The sequence below is a fragment of the Rana temporaria genome, chromosome 12 (genome assembly GCF_905171775.1).
Source record: "Rana temporaria chromosome 12, aRanTem1.1, whole genome shotgun sequence".
In the NCBI taxonomy this organism is placed as follows: Eukaryota; Metazoa; Chordata; class Amphibia; order Anura; family Ranidae; genus Rana; species Rana temporaria.
This window is the reverse complement of record NC_053500.1, coordinates 122,216,297-122,229,328: the sequence shown is the minus strand read 5'-3', so window position 1 is coordinate 122,229,328 and position 13,032 is coordinate 122,216,297. Positions and strand designations below refer to the sequence as shown.

Below are 13,032 nucleotides of genomic sequence, written 5' to 3'. Positions count from 1 at the left end.
ATGGGAAAAGGTAGGACAAGAGTAGAGAAGAAATGATAGGAAAATGTAGGACAAGAGTAGAGACAAAATAATAGGACAAGAGAGGACAAGAGTATAGAGAAGAAATGATACCGTAGGAAAAGGTAGGACAAGAGTAGAGAAGAAATTATAGGAGAAGAGAGGACAAGAGTACAGTAGAAATGATAGGAGAAGGTAGGACAAGAGTAGAGAAGAAATGATGGGAGAAGGGAGGACAAGAGTAGAGAAGAAATGATAGGAGATTAGAGGACAAGAGTAGAGAAGAAATGATGGGAGAAAGGAGGTCAAGAGTAGAGAAGAAATGATGGGAGAAGGGAGGATAAGACTAGAGAAGAAATGATAGGCGAAAGGAGGACAAGAGTAGAGAAGAAATGATGGGAGAAGGTAGGACAAGAGTAGAGAAGAAATGATGGGAGAAGAGAGGACAAGAGTAGAGAAGAAATGATGGGAGAAATGAGGACAAGAGTGGAGAAGAAATGATTGGAGAAGGGAGGACAAGAGTAGAGAAGACATGATGGGAGAAGGGAGGACAAGAGTAGAGAAGACATGATGGGAGAAGGTAGGACAAGAGTAGAGAAGAAATGATGGGAGAAGAGAGGACAAGAGTAGAGAAGAAATGATGGGAGAAATGAGGACAAGAGTAGAGAAGAAATGATTGGAGAAGGGAGGACAAGAGTAGAGAAGACATGATGGGAGAAGGGAGGACAAGAGTAGAGAAGACATGATGGGAGAAGGGAGGACAAGAGTAGAGAAGACATGATGGGAGAAGGGAGGACAAGAGTAGAGAAGAAAATGTAGAGAGCACATGATAGGATAGAATAGAATGGGAGATGAAAGCACAGAAGAGGAGATGAGAGAATACGACTAGGAGAGGACAAGAGATGAAAGGAAAAGAGAAGTAGAAGACTGAACATGCAAATAATGTACTGTCTGGAGAGGATAGGAGGAGAAAAGGAATAGAGGGGGAAAGCAACGACAAAAGAGAGAAAGTAAAGAAGGAGAGCAAGTGCAAAGAGATTAAAGGGGGGGGGGGGTAGAAGAAAGGAGAGTAGAAGAAAGTGGAAGGAAGGAGAGAATAGGAAAAGAGAAGAAAGTACTGGAGAGGAATATAAAGAAAGGTAAAGCATTGAAAAGAAAAAGATGAGAAGGAAAGCAGAGGGAAGAAAAAGAGAAGAAAGTAGAAAAGAGGATTTAATAAAAAAAAGAAAGAAGGAGAAGGAAAGAAGGAATAGAGATAAGGGTACAATAGTTGAAAAGAGAACATGAGGTGCGAGGTACACAGGCAGCACTCAGCTATACCATAAATTATACGATGTAAGACTACCAGACACACACGTACAAGTAACACAACTAAAAGGCACATTACGAAGCTTTGGAAAAGAGTGAGACAATCAGGAAATGCATGAAGAAGGATAAATGACGAGTAATGAAGGATATTGTCGGGATATTGTCGGGTGAGTAGTGGGAAGAAGAGATGAGTGATGCCTTTACCTAGTACCTCTGTGGTCCATGATCTGTACATGCGGTTACTGGCACCAGGGCAGTGTCAGGCTGCACAGAGCACAGCTCCTCCTGCCGGGCAGCTTCCATCGCACCCTTCTCACAGCCGGGTCTGGCTCCGCCGCTACTTATATGGAGCAGGTGCAGCTCCGGTTTGTAGGCAGCGCCGCCTCTCCCCACCTCCCTCCATCTCCCCAGCATTGTATATGGGGGATAACGCCGGACTTCCCAACTACCATCTCTGATATCACACACTCTTATCTCCGAGTCCCACAATATTGGCTCCCAGCTCTCTCTGCACAACACACTATCATTTATTGTTGTCATAATCAGCAATTTATCTTCTGTTTGGAGACATAGACACATTATATAAAATTAAATGATTGCTTGGGGTAGGAGGCTGCAGAATGATTGCAGATGGATATCTAGATAAAGATATTTAATAACCATCAGTCTGCAAAGGGTGATGATCCCCCATACAAGGAAATAAATCAAAAATCATCCATACTAAGCTCAAACCTGATTGGTTGCTCAGTGCTCCCTGTACTACAGAGTGAGCCTGTACTCCAGAAAAGCCCTGCGCCTCCCCCCCCCCCCCCCAAAGCACCCTGTCCCCATGTTGATGAGGACAAGGGCCTCTTCCCGACAACCCTGGCTGTTGATTGTCGGAGTCTGCAGGCAAGGGGCCTATCAGAATCTGGGACCCCCCTTTAATAAGAGGGCCCCCAGATCCCGGCCCCCCACCAGGGCCGATCCGCCCTATAAGCTCACTATGCAAGCCGCTTAGGGCCCCGCAAAGCGCCCCCCAAATTACTAGAGGCCCCGCCTGGTGAGAAGTAATTTTCGGCCCCTCACTCCGCTTCTCAACTCGCTGGCTGCATGGGAGAAGAGGTAAGAAGTCAGCACCCTACGCTTCTCAATTTAATGTAAGATGTCATTTCTGACAGCAGAACACCCCCTCCCCCCGCTTCTCAACTTTCATTAATGTGACATGTCACTGTCGTCAGCGCCCCCCACTTCTCATTTTTAATGTGCCATGTCATTTTGCTTAGGGCCCCAGGGAGGTCAGGATCGGCACTGCCCCCCACCCTATGTGAATGAGTATGTGGTACATTATACCCCCCTACCCATTCACCTGAAAAAAGGTGTCAATAAAAAAAACACACTACACAGGTTTTTAAAGTAATTTATTAGGCAGTTCCGGGGGTCTCTTCTGACTTTGGGGGTCTCTTCTAACGTCTCCGCTCTCTTCTCCCCGCTCTCCGGTTCTTTTCCCGCTGTCCGGTATCTTCTGCCGGGTCGCCTCCACTATCTTCTGCTCTTTTGCCCACTCTTTTGCTAGCTCTTGCCCGGTCTTCTCTCTGCTCTTCTTCCGATGTTGAAGAGTCACTCTCTCCCGCTGTAATGCCGCGTGCACCTTATGTAGGCATGGGGCGTGTTCACGGATGATGTAATCCGGTGACCCCCGCCCCCTTATGACATCACCGCCTGGGCATGATGGGACAGTGACGTCATAAGGGGAGGGGGGTCACTGGATGGCATCATCCCATAGGGAAACATTGTTTTTCACACGTCATGCGACATGAGCTCCCAACGTCAGAGCGTTTGTCGTACCAGTGTGAACTCAGCCTGATACACACACACTAATTACAGGCAAACAGATCACAGGTGAGGATGGTTACCTTTAACCACTTCATTACTGGGCACTTAAACCCCCTTCGTGCCCAGACCAATTTTCAGCTTTCAGCGCTGACGCATTTTGAATGACAATTGCGCGGTCATACAACACTGTACCCAAATTATTTTTTTATCATTTTTTCCCCACACATAGAGCTTTCTTTTGGTGGTATTTGATCATCTCTGCGATTTTTATTTTTTGCGCTATAAACATAAAAATACAGAAAAGTTTGAAAAAAAACCTCAATATTGTTTACTTTTTGTTATAATAATATCCCAATTTAAAAAAAAAAAAATTCCCTCGGTTTAGGCCGATACGTATTCTTCTACATATTTTTGTTGAAAAAATCGCAATAAGAGTTTATTGATTAGTTTGCGCAAAATAAATAGCGCCTACAAAATAGGGGATAGATTTATGATTTTTTATTTTTTTTATTTTTTTACTAGTAATGGCGGCGATCTGCAATTTTTTTGTCAGGCCTGCGATATTTCGGCGGACGTATCGGACACTTTTGACACAATTTTGGAACCATTCACATTTATACAGCGATCAGTGCTATAAAAATGCACTAATTACTGTATAAATGTGACTGGCAGTGAAGGGGTTAACACTAGGGGGTGAGGAAGGGGTTAAATGTGTATCCTGGGTGTGTTCTAACTGTGTGGGGGGAGGGGACTGACTGGGGGAGGTGACCGATGCTGAGTCCCTATGTACAAGGGACACAGATTGGTCTCCTCTCTCCCTGACAGTACGTGGAGCTCTGTGTTTACACACAGAGCTCCACGTCCCTGCTGTCACCGCCGATCGCGGGCATCTGGCGGACATCGCGGCCGCCAGGCACGCGCATCGGCTTTCCAGCGATGCGCCGGGCACGTTGTTTCTCAGCTGCGCGCCCCCAGCGACACGCACGGGGAATGACAACAACAGGACGTCCAAAGACGTCCACTCGGCACTTGAGAGCCGCGCTGTGGACGCCTTTCGTCCATAGGGCGGATCCCAAGTGGTTAATAGCCATTCAAACCCCTTTGTGTCAACTTGTGTGCATGTTATCAGGCCAAAAGCACCAGGGTATGTAAACTTTCGATCATGGTAGTTTGGGTAGTTTCTGTTGCCATTATAAATTAAAATGAGTAAACACGGTTGATTGATAATAAATGGCTTTAGCCAAACACTAACCATGAGTGAAAGAAAAGTATTTGTGTTATCATTCATATTCTCTGAAAAAAAGGCCAAGAAATCATAAATTCTGCCAGGGTATGTAAACTTATGAGCACAACTGTACACGGATAATCAGCTCATCAGCACTACATATCAGTGCCCATCAGTGCTGCCAATCAGTGCGGCCTATCAGTGCCCATCAGTTCCGCATATCAGTGTATCCTCCTTAGTGCCCATCATTGCTGGCTTATGAGTGCCACCTCATCAGTGCTGCCTCATCAGCGCACATCAGTGAAGGAGAAAAATGACTTATTTAGAAAATGTTATAACAAAATATAAGATTTTTTTTCCCAAATTTTCAATCTTTTTCTGTTTGTTTAGAGAAAACGAAAAAAAAAAACAGTGGTAATTAAATATCACCAAAAGAAAGCCCTGCACGTCTTAAAAAAATTATAAAAATGTAATGGTCGTGCAATTATCATTCAAAGTGCAACAGCGCTGAATCCCGAAATTGCCTTGGTCTTGAAGGGGTGAAAGTGGCAGGTATTGAAGCTAAAATGTTTTAGCATCAAAGTCATGATAGCAATAGCGAGAGGAGGTGAGTGTAGTTCTGCTTTAACCGCTTAAGGACCGCCGCACACCTATTTACGTCAACAGAATGGCACGGCTGTGCAAATGGGTGTATATATACGTCATCTTTAATTTGCCGGCCGTGTGTTTGCGCGCTCGCGTCCCTGTCGTGACTGTGCCGCGGGAGCCGCGGACTCGATGTCCGCCAGTGTCCCCCGATCGGGTTACAGAGCTGAAGAACGGGGAGATGTTGTGTTTACACTGACATCTCCCCGTTCTTCAGCTCTGTGACCCAGGTCACGGGACACCGGCGGACATCGAGCCCGCGGGAACAGCAATCAGTGATGTGCCACGGCAAGCCACGCCCCCTAACAGTTAGAAGCACTCCCTAGGTCACACTTAAAGGAGTTGTAAAGGAAAAATTATTTTTGGCTAAAATTAATGTCTGCAAGGTAGACAAAAACGAGTAAATACCTATTAAATTCCTTCATCTATATCACCTCCGGCATTCTAGTTTCTGTTCTCTCATTCACTTCCTGGTTTGCATCGCTCGTTCATGTAAGAACTACATTTCCCAGTATGAATTGCGGCACGCCCAGTAATTCACACCTCCTTGAAGTCTCTAACACGTAGAGAGCGTCCTGTCACACAGATGTAGTTCCCAGGAGGGGGCGAGCACGTTACTGACCACCGCAGTAAAGCCTCCCGTCACGGTGGTCAGTAAAATCAGACAAGCAGGAAGTGAACAGAACAGAGAAGAAATAGAGCAACTTCTGAGCAAAAACGAACAATGAGGAAGTGAAAAGAGGAATGTCTGCAGGTAAAAGATGCTTATTATGAAAAAAAATGTTTTCCTTTACAACCCCTTTAATTTCTTCAGTGCCCCCACAGGTTAACCCCTTCACTGCCAGTGTAATTTTTAAAGTCATCAGTGCATTTTTATAGCACTGATCGCTGTAAAAAATGAGAATGGTCCCAAAATGGTGTCAAAAGTGTCCGCCATAATGTCGCAGTCACGATAAAAATCGCTGATCGCCGCCATTACTAGTAAAAAAATAAAATATTAATAAAAATATTTTGTAGACGCTGTAACTTTTGCAACCAATCAAAAAAAGCTTATTGCGATTTTTTTTTTACCAAAAATATGTAGAAGAATACGTATCGGCCTAAACTGAGGAAAAAAACTTTTTTATATATTTTTGGGGGATATTTATTATAGCAAAATGTAAAAAATATAGAATTTTTTTCAAAATTGTCGTTCTTTTTTTGTTTATAGCGCAAAAAAAACAACACAGAGGTGATCAAATACCACCAAAAAAAGCTATTTTTGTAGGGAAAAAGAACGTCAATTTTGTTTGGGAGCAACGTCGCATGACCGTGTAATTGTCAGTTAAAGCGACGGTAGTGCCCGAATCGCAAAAAGTGGCCTGGTCTTTGGCCAGCCTAATGGTTCCGGCTTATGTGGTTAAACACGTTGGCCCGGATTCACAGACAATGGCGCATATTTATGCCGCCGTAGCGTATCTCCTTTACGCTACGCCGACGCAGCGCAGAGAGGCAAGCACTGAATTCACAAAGCACTCCCTCCCAAATCTGCGCTGGGTTTCTCAGGCGTAAGTCGGCGTACGTGGAAGTGGGCGTGAGCCATGCTAATGAGGCATGACCCCATGCAAACGATGGGCCGAGCGCCAGACAGATACGTATCGCCAACTGCGCATGCGCCGTCCCGTGGGCGCATCTCAGTGCGCATGCTCACAATCACGTCGGAACAACTGCCTAGGATACGCCGGCGTGAACGTAACCTAAGCCCAGCCCTATTCACGTACAACGTAAAATACGCCGGCTTGTGTTCCCTTTGCATGGATGCTGCTGAGTTACACCTCCTTTATGGGGCATAACTTTGCGCCGGACGTATGACTTTACGCGCACTGCGTCGGAGGACGTACGTTCGTGAATCGGCGTATCTCCCTCATTTGCATATGTGAATAGAAAATCAATGGGAGCGCCAAATACGTCCAGCGTAAATATGCGCCCACTCTATGCCGGCGTAGGCAAGTTACGTTGGTCGGATGAAGCCTATTTTCAGGCGTATCTTAGGGCCAGATTCACAGCCGAGATACGACGGAGTATCTCAGATACTCCGTCGTATCTCTCAGAGTATCTATGCGACTGATTCATAGAATCAGTTACGCATAGATAGCCCTTTGATCCGACAGGTGTAATTGTTTTACACTGTCGGATCTTAGGACGCAATACCGCGGCCGCCGCTGGGGGGAGTTTGCGTCGTAAACCAGCGTCGGGTATGCAAATTAGTAGTTACGGCGATTCACAACGGATTTTCGCGTTCACTATGTCGCCGCTAGTCTAGTTTCCCTTCGCAAAGTTAGTCGTCGTTTTAGGTGCCCTAACTTTAGACAGCACCCGTATGTGCTGTTTAAAGTATGGCCGTCGTTCCCGCGTCGAAATTAAATTTTTTTTTCTTCTTGCGTAAAACGTCCGGGAATACGAAAGTACGCTACGCACGTCGCACGTCGTCGCCGTTCGAAAAAATGACGTCACTTCGCGCAAAGCACGGTGGGAATTTCGAAACGGAGCATGCGCAGTAGGTCCGGCGCGGGAGCGCGCCTAATTTAAATGGCATACGCCCCTTTGAATTACGCGGGCTTACGCCGGAGGCTGCCAGCGTAAGTTTTCACGCAAGTGCTTGGTGAATCAGGCACTTGCGATGAAAACTTGCGGCGGTGTAACGTATCTACGATACGTTACGCCGCCGCTAGTCTACGTGAATCTGGCCCTTAGTTTCTGAGTCAGGCGCACAGATACGACGGCGCATATTTGCAATTACGCGGCGTATCTCGAGACCATACTGTATACCTTTCTAATAGTCTATAAGGAATATAAGAAGCTGTCATATGGCTTATTTCTGCAGCATATACTAAACACTGAAATATCAGCTTTGTGTGTGGACTGATTCTGTAACGGAGATTGTAACGCCCTCTTATCATGTACCTGTGTAGTATTGCCACAGATATTATCCATACAATGTGGTGTATGTGCATTCATCTAGAACAGAGCAGGGTGGGGATCATTTGTATAAAGCACGTGACATATTAGTGTCATTGTCCAGCTTGTAACATGAGATCAATCAGCTGCTAGGGATATGAATAGTCTGGATTTGCATCCTAGTTCTATGTTGGTGAACCTGTTCTGAGTCAAGCCTGTTATTCATGCCAGATAAAAAAACGATTGTCCATATTTATAAAGCAGTGAATCCAATATCCAACAAACATTCACTTCAGGTGAATCTTCCATATGCATGTTTTATAAATAACAGTGGTTGACAGTGTTCCGGTGTAAGACAGTCCTAACTGTTTTATAAATAGACCCCTTAACCACTTCAGCCCCGGACCATTTTGCTGGTCAATGACGGGACACTTTTTTGCGATTCGGCACTGCGTCGCTTTAACTGACAATTGCGCGGTCGTGCGACGTGGCTTCCCTAACAAAATTGGCATCCTTTTTTTCCCACAAATAGAGCTTTCTTTTGGTGGTATTTGATCACTTTTGCGGTTTTTATTTTTTGCGCTATAAACAAAAATAGAGCGAAATTTTTAAAAATATATTAAAAAAACGATTGCTTTCCTCAGTTTAGGCCGATACGTATTCTTCTTCGTAAAAAAAAATCGCAATAAGCGTTTATTGATTGGTTTGCGCAAAAGTTATATAGCTAGATTCAGAAAGAGTTAAGCCGGCGTATCAGTAGATACGCCGTCATAACTCTGAATCTGCGCCGTCGTACATTTAAGTGTATTCTCAAATTGAGATACACTTAAATGTAGCTAAGATACGACGGCCTGCGTCGTCGTATCTTAGCTGTCTAGTTCCGCCGGCCGCTAGGGGCGTGAGTGCTGATTTATGCCTAGAATGCGTAAATCAGCGAGTTACGCCTATTCACGAACGTACGCTTGCCCGTCGCAGTAAAGATACGCCGTTTACGTAAGGCGTTTTCAGGAGTAAAGTTATTCCACCAAAAAGCTGGCCTAGCCAATGTTAAGTATGGACGTCGTTTCCCGCGTCGAATTTTGAAAATTTTACGTCGTTTGCGTAAGTCGTCCGTGAATGGGGCTGGACGTAATTTACGTTCACGTCGAAACCAATAAGTCCTTGCGGCGTACTTTGGAGCAGTAACGATTCATTAACATAAAACACGCCCCCCCCTTCCTCATTTGAATTAGGCGCGCTTAGGCCGGCACGTTTACGTTATACCGCCGCAACTTAGGACGCAAGTGCTTTGTGAATACAGCGCTTGCCTCTCTAACTTACGGCGGAGTAGCGTAAATACGATACGCTACGCCGGCTGAAACATACGCCGCCCTACGTGAATCCAGCTAATAGCGTCTACAAAATAGGGGATAGTTTTATGGCATTTTTATTAATATTTTCTTTTTTTACTAGTAATGGAGGCGATCAGCGATTTTTATCGGTACTGCGACCTTATGGCGGACACTTCGGACACTTTTGACACATTTTTGGGACCATTGGCATTTTTATAGCGATCAGTGCTATAAAAATGCATTGATTACAGGGGGCAGGAAGGGGCGAGGAAGGGGTTAATTATGTTCCCTAGGTGTGTTCTAACTGAAGGGGGGTGGGACTGACTAGGGGAAATGACAGATCGCTGTTCATACATTGATGAACATACGATCAGTTATTTCTCCCCCTGACAGGACCGGACCGGACAGGACCGGGAGCTGTGTGTTTACACACACAGCTCCTGGTTCTCGCTCTGTAACGAGCGATCGCGGGTGCCCGGCGGTGATCAAGCCGCTGGGCACGCACGCCGGCACCAGGGGCGAGCGGGGGGCGTGCGAGCCCCTAGTGGCTGGAATACAAAATCACGTAATATTATATGATTTTGCGCAGCCGAGCCGACCTGCCGCCGTAAAACTGCGGCGGCTGGTCGGCAACTGGTTAAAGGGGTTGTAAAGGTAAAAAAAAAAAATCCTAAATAGCGAGCACAACACTCCACACCAGGGAGAAAGCCTTGCATTACTGTGTGGAGTTACAGACAGAAGAACAGGAAGTGAGAATTTCTCAGAAGAAATAAGGGCATTTAAAAGCAAAATGGAAGGATGAGGTAAGTGAAGGAGGACTGCACTAAGGTAAAGGAAGCTATTTAGGGGAAAAAATATGTACCTTTACAACCCCTTTAAGTATAGGGGTATTCTTTTTTTATGTTTTTTCATTAAATTTTTCGTTTTGAATAGAATTGGAAATGGAAACTGTCATTTTGTCATTCACAAAAAGTGATGGAAAATTTGAAATTTTACAGACAAGAGGCAAGGGGAAATCTTTCAACAGGGACACTTGTTCTGGTGACAACTGTCGAACATGGGATTACTCCTGACTTTGGAGAGTTTTCCATGCACTTCCTGTTGTGTAACCTGGACAGGAAGTGGGGGGATTTCTCTGAAAATGGGACAGAGACCACAAAAATGGCCTTGAAGCCTCGTACACACGACCAGTTTTCCCGGCAGGAAAACTGCCAGGAGAGCATTTGGCCGGGAATCCTGGCCGTGTGTATGCTCCCTAGCAGTTTTCCCGTCAGGAAAACAGCTGGGAATCCAGACGGGAAAATAGAGAACCCTGCTCTCTATTTTCTCGTCAGAGTGTTTCCTGCCGAGAAAACCAGTCGTCTGTATGCAGTGTAAAACAGTGCATGCTCGATAACACTTCAACGCATGTACGGCAGCATACAAGGTTAGTGTGGGGTGTAGCAAGATGGCGGCGACGGCATTGAATGTGACAAGACACCGGCTCGTCGTAGTCGATGACGTCACAGCGTTCTTGCCATTCAAAAGAAAGGTGGGAGAACCAACGTTTTTATATGTCCCCAGATGAAGACACGTGACTGTGTCGTAACGCGTAGGGATTGGCCGTGGGCAGACGTACACCAGGAGTGACGTGAGACGGCGCTGAGAACGCCACTGTTCATGTTTAGGCACTCGTTTTTATCTTTCCCATGTAAGCGCATTTTTATCTTAATAAGTGCTCCCTAAGCTTTAATACTACACTATTGGAGATCCCCTCTCTTCTGTCCCTTTTGTTCCCGGGTACGGAGTCCTTCTAGGTACTTAAAGGAGACGGGTTAAGGCTTTGGCTATCCGGACCGTGAGACACTCAGGAAGTCCGTGGGATAGTGTATACATGTGGATACATCTCTTATTGCACCGCTGATTTGATCCATTGGTGAGGTGAGAGTTCTGGGAGAACAGGTTGAAGTCTTTTTGTTGCAGTTTCTCATTCCTCTCTGGGATTGGTGGACATCTATTCTTCTCCTTTAGCAGTGTTGACTGCCACTTCACTTATGGACTTTATTATTTGTCCTTATATTATTTGATTTATTTGGTCACCTCCAGCACTTTACACTATTTATATTTTTGGTCACTATATGACTATATGTGTTTTATATATTTTGCGCAACAACCTTATTCCACTTATTAACGTTTTTATATGATTTATACAAAAAAAAGTAAGATAAATTGCTTTTTTTTCAAAATAATAAAAAAAAATTTTACTTTCTATAGTAAAAAAAAAATGTAATAAAAATACAGTGGTTACTAAATACAGCAAGAAATATTTAAAAAAAAAATCCTGTGAGTATAGTGTTGCATGACAGAGTAATTGTCAGCCAAACTATTGCAGCAGTGAAAAATGAAGAATGTCCTGGGCAAAGGGGGATTGATTAAAGATAAATGGTGATGAATGATAAAAGCACATAAAACGTATTTAAATTGCACCTCATTGCAACTGCACTTGCAGAGGGGGGAATGCAGCCTTGTTGTATTTGTTCCGTCCTTTAGCATTCCACGCTACCAGTAGGATTACATTATGGTGCGACCCCCCCCCCCCCCTCTTTCCCTGTCCCTTTATCACCCTCCCTCTTTCTCTCATGGGAGAGATATGACAGGGTAATAAAGAGTTGCACAATACACTATTAAAAGGCAATTAGCTGAATTGCTGGAATGGGACCAGACTGTGAGTGACGGGGTTAATAGCTGGGAAGGGGGGGGGGGGGGCAGAGTGGCTTGGCTGTAAAAAGCTGGAGTCAGTTGCTGCTACTGAAGTGTGACAAGGAGCTGGGATCTGTCCGAGGTGCTGAACTGGTCAGCTGTAATAAAAAGCCATTGGTAAGAGCTATCCATGGTCCTGGTAGGTACAGCCAAAATATGACCAGGGCTGCTTTTAGACACCATAATGCCCGAGATGCAGAGCCGGGACAAGGGGTGGGCAGGAGGAACGGCTGCCCCTGGCGCAATGGTTTATTGCAGGGATGGGGGGCAGCCAGACCCTAACCCTAAGGGAAAGGAGGGGTGCAGTTTGGCATCTTTGCCCTTGGCGCTGGAGACCTTGCCCCGGCACTGCCGAGATGCACCCAATGGGTGACAGCTTTTATATAAAGCGCCACACCTTGTGTCATGCACTTATTTGTGTAAGAAGGGATCATTCTACCCATGTCCGTAGAGATGCATAGATCAACGCCAGGGCCAGGGGCGGACTGACCATTGTGGCTCTCGGGCATGGGCATCCGCTCCATAGGGCAAGGGGGGGCAATTGACCCCCCCTGGAAAATAGAGAAGGTGTTGAAGAGTCTAGCGGCCGCGGGCTGTCTGAGCAGTCTCGGCCCGGATGTCACACAGGCACAGCGAGCAGAGTGAAGCCGCCTCCCCCTCCGGTGTTTATGTATACACAGGGGGAGGGAACCTGCTGTGCCGCGCTGATGGCTGATCTGAGGTACTGAATGGGATGGGGGAGGGGGGTACGTCTGTGCTGAAGGGGGATCTGTGCTTAATGGAGGGGTCTGTGCAGAATGGGGGGGTTTGTGCTGAAGGGGGGGTCCATCTGTGCTGAATGGAGGGCTCTGTGCTGAAGGGGGGTCTGTACATTCTCTAGGCTATATTTATATGGGCATGGCGTGAAGCTGAATTTTCTCAAGAGCTATTTCACACTGCCAGCTGACCGCGTTATCAGTAAAGCGCCACTAAAAAGCGGTGCTTTACCATTGTTTTAGCTGCACTATTCGGCCACTAGCGGGGCGCTTTTAACCC

General features: G+C 45.8%; 1 protein-coding gene across 2 annotated transcripts in view; it reads right to left on the bottom strand.

The window, feature by feature from the left end:
• The window catches only part of SLC32A1 (solute carrier family 32 member 1), a 43,652-nt gene extending 42,018 nt beyond the window's left edge, over positions 1-1,634 (bottom strand). Inside the window, exon 1 of one of the 2 annotated variants that reach the window (XM_040330456.1) lies at positions 1,510-1,634. The gene's annotated coding sequence lies outside the window, so the exon portion shown is untranslated. The remainder of the gene's footprint in view (positions 1-1,509) is intronic. The other variant, XM_040330457.1, reaches the window with a different exon arrangement.
• Between the last annotated feature and the right edge of the window lie 11,398 nt (positions 1,635-13,032).